Genomic DNA, 3,771 nt, shown 5'->3' on the forward strand with positions numbered 1-3,771 from the left:
CACAGTGGTTTACGCCTGTAATCCCAGCACTTGAGAGGCCAAGGCCAGGAGTTGGAGACCAGCCTGGGCATTATGGTGAAACCCTGTCTCTACTAAAAATATATGCAAAAATTAGTTGGGCCTGGCGGTACATGGTACATGCCTGTAATCCCAGCTACTCTAGAGGCTGAGGCACTTGAACCCAGGAGGCTGAAGTTGCAGTGAGGTGAGATTGCACCACTGCAGACTGGGTAACAGAGTGAGACTGTGGAAAAAAACATTCAGTATTGGAGAAGATGCAGTTAAACAAGTCAAATAGGTACTTCCATGCCCCTGACAACCACTATTGGATATTTCTTTTTGTTTGTTTGTTTTATAATTTCAACTCATATTTCAGAATCAGGGGGTGCATTTGTAAGTTTGTTTCATGGGTATATTGCTGGATGCTGAGGTTTAGAGTATGGCTGGCCTCATCACCCAGGTACTGAGCATGGTACTCAATTATTAGATGTTTCCATTAGAAACATCTTTCTGGAAAGCAAATTGGCAGTTCTCCATCAAAAGGTAAAACATATTATCTTTTGACTCAGTGTTACCTTCCTCTGGGAATCATCCTGCAAAACTACTCGCATATTTAGAATAGGTACGTAGCAGTATTGTTTTCCATGGCAAAAATAAGAAAGCAATCTACGGAAACATTTATCCCAGAAACAAGAGCTCAAAGATACTCACCCAACTGTTGACATGAAAGAAGAGGAAGTGGAGACAAGGACGGAAGGGAGATCTCTGTCCGTGTTATTCAATATGTTTCATTATTGTTTAAATCTTTTCTAGGGAGAATTAATTCACATATTGTATAATATTTATGTTTAACCCTGGACTCAGAACTCCATTTTAATAAATAGTAAAATGTGTCTTGCTCCACCATTCTCTTAAATCGTCCCCTTCCCTGTTCTCTCTTTATTGATATATGCACTGGTCATCCCAAACTAATTAATTCATTAAGACAGATCATTCATTTATATTAGCAGATCTTAGGCAAAAAAAAAAAATATTTTCAAAAATATGTGCTAGTGTTTACTAGTGCATGATTATCAAAATGATGACAATGACAATATTGAAAGCCATAAAAGTAGAAGAATTTGGCTGACTTCACTTAGGCAGATCTGATGATCGAAAGTGTCATATGCTTGTGAAGATTTGCTCAGCGTTAGCTCAGTGGCAGGAACGAAATAAAGACGAGAGGAGGATGGAGAAACTGTGGACAATTTATGTCACTGAAGAGGGATTAGAAAACACTTAGGGGAAGAACAGACGGATTGATGTTAGATCCAGGTTTCCTTGACCTCAGAGGGTAAATATAAATCAAATTAACTTCAATTACAGAGAAAAACACCGAGTTCCTTTGGAACAAGGCTATGATCAGGGACTTTGACTTTGCAAATACCTGCTGTGCTTGCAACACTCGTCCACTGGGGCCACCGTAGGAGCGTGTGCAACTCGGGCTGAACAAGAGCCTGGGTTTCCTCCATTTCCCCACACCTGGAGTTGAGCAATAAGATATTCCCTTTGTTGTTGAACTCATCAACCTTGGTGAAGCCAAAGGTTTACCTGAGCTACTTGAATCATTGGAAAGTAGGATGGAAAACAGGTATGTCCTTGAGCTATAGTGTTCCTGGGGCCACTTCTCCTCTCCAATGAGAAAATCACATCTCATCTTGGAGATCACTTGACTTTTTCCAGGTAAGGTTTCCAGAAGTGATGATCTCATTGAGTTATTTCTTAGTGGGTTTTAAGTTGAAAGTGGGACATTAAATAATGGAGAAAATACCTATTCACTCTGAGAGATCCTTACCAGCAGGTGTCTCAGTGTCTTTGCTCAACCTTGTGATTTTTTTTTGCCCACCCAATCTGGGGTGGGGGTGAGGAGAGATTCCATTAAATTCAGGATCACCAAATTATTCCTGTAAAAGGCCAGATAACAAAAAGTTTAGATTTTGTGAGCCCTGTGGTCTCTGTCATAACTACTCAACTCTGCCATTGTAGAACAAAAGTGGTCATAGATGACATGTAAATGAGTGGCCATGACTGTGTTCTAATAAAACTTTATTTATGGGCACCAAATTCAAATTTCCTACAATTTTCGTGTGTCACAAAATATAATTTTCTGTTTAATTTTTTTTTCCAAGTATTTAAAAAGGGAAAAACCCCATAAAGATACAAGCATATGTTATGTTCACTGCAACACTATTCACAACAGCAAAAACATGGATTCAGTCTAAATGCCCGTCAGTGGTAGACAGGATAAAGAAAATGTGGTACATATACACATGGAATACTATGCAGCCCTTAAAAAGAGTGAAATAGTGTTCTTTGCAGGAACATGGATGGAGCTGGAGGCCATTATCCTTAGCAAACCGATACAGGAACAGAAAACCAAACTAAGTGGGAGCCAGGTAAGAACATATAGACACAAAGAGGGGAACAACAGACACGGGACTGCCTGAGGGTGGAGGGTGGGAGGAGGGAAAGGATCAGAAAAATAACTATCAAGTACTATGCTTAGTACCTGGGTGATGAAATAACCTGTACAACAATCCCCCGTGACACAAATGTACCTGTATAAAAAACCTACAAAAGTACCCCTGAATCTTAAACATTTTGGTTGTCTTTAAAAAAAAAAAGAAAAAGATAAAAAAACCATTATTAGTTCTTGAACCTATAAAAAGGTAGTGGACTGAATTTGGCTTGCAGAGCCTAGTGCGTCAACACCTGAATTAAGTCATCTTGTCATTTACACTTTTTTGTTGCAAGTATAATTGTTTTGAAACAGCCCTCTTACTAAAGCAATATCTTGACAGATTACTAGGTAAGTAGACAATTGATGATAGATAAATAGTTGGAGACATGGATTTTTTTTTAAAAAAGAAATGGTCGTTTATCATTTGGGATATTAGAACTAAGCCCCTTGAAGGTTGCACTTATCACAGTGCCTAGCACGTAATATAGGTCAGTAAGTTTCTCTCAAATAAATGGAAAAAAGATTAAAGGAAGAAGAGCTTACTTTCGTTGTCCTTCCTGGAAATGCTGACAACACTGTTTTCTTTAAGCTATGGGTGTTCCAGAAGACAGGAAGAGTCCAGGTGTCAAAACCTGGAATCTTAAATGAGATTAAGAAAATGAAGGTGAATTACCAGCAGTTTGTTGGACAGAAGTGAATTATAACATCAGAGCTCAACTGCAGTATCAGATGAGCTACCAAGATAGTTGCCTGGAAAATTTTTTACAACAGGTAGGACACGTTTGGGTTGGTCTTACCAAAGGGAGAATTCCAAGCGGGGTTGGGGAGGGTGGGGGGAAGAGAGAGAGGGATATCTTTCTAACCAGTCATATTGGTTAGAAATTAAAGCCCAACTACAATGGCTTTTAACGTTTACATTCAGGATTTCACTTTTTCTGTCATAAGAGAATCCCTGAAGTGGATAATTAAAAACAGGGCAATTCTATCAAGTTTTGAGGGAGGAGAGTCAGGCTCTTTCTATCTTTTCCCTTTACCCTTGGGTCACTGCATAGGGTGAGCTGGCTGCTGGATAAGTATTCAGCCATTATGTATACTGGAAAGTATACGTAATGTATACTGGACCTGTAATGTATACGTAATGTTACTGCACCTGTAGGTGCAGACGTCAGGGAGAAGAGGGGATAAAAGTCTTAAATCAACTCTCTTAACCAGTCTTTTCAGACATCATACATTTATCAGTAGTCAAAACTTAGTCACATAACAAATTTAGC

The 3,771-nt window shown here is 39.1% G+C and overlaps 1 long non-coding RNA gene across 1 annotated transcript; it reads right to left on the minus strand.

Moving 5' to 3' along the window:
* Nucleotides 1–1,455: 1,455 nt before the first annotated feature.
* LOC105728926 (uncharacterized) lies at nt 1,456–3,105 on the minus strand. The gene is made up of 3 exons (XR_001110158.1): nt 3,044–3,105; nt 1,835–1,943; nt 1,456–1,521 (listed from the first exon to the last, which is right to left on the minus strand). It is a non-coding gene; the product is annotated as an uncharacterized LOC105728926 (long non-coding RNA).
* Nucleotides 3,106–3,771: the final 666 nt, after the last annotated feature.

The sequence above is a fragment of the Aotus nancymaae genome, unplaced genomic scaffold, assembly GCF_030222135.1.
Source record: "Aotus nancymaae isolate 86718 unplaced genomic scaffold, 86718_ANA_hifiasm-v0.15.2.pri h1tg000021l, whole genome shotgun sequence".
NCBI lineage: Eukaryota > Metazoa > Chordata > Mammalia > Primates > Aotidae > Aotus > Aotus nancymaae.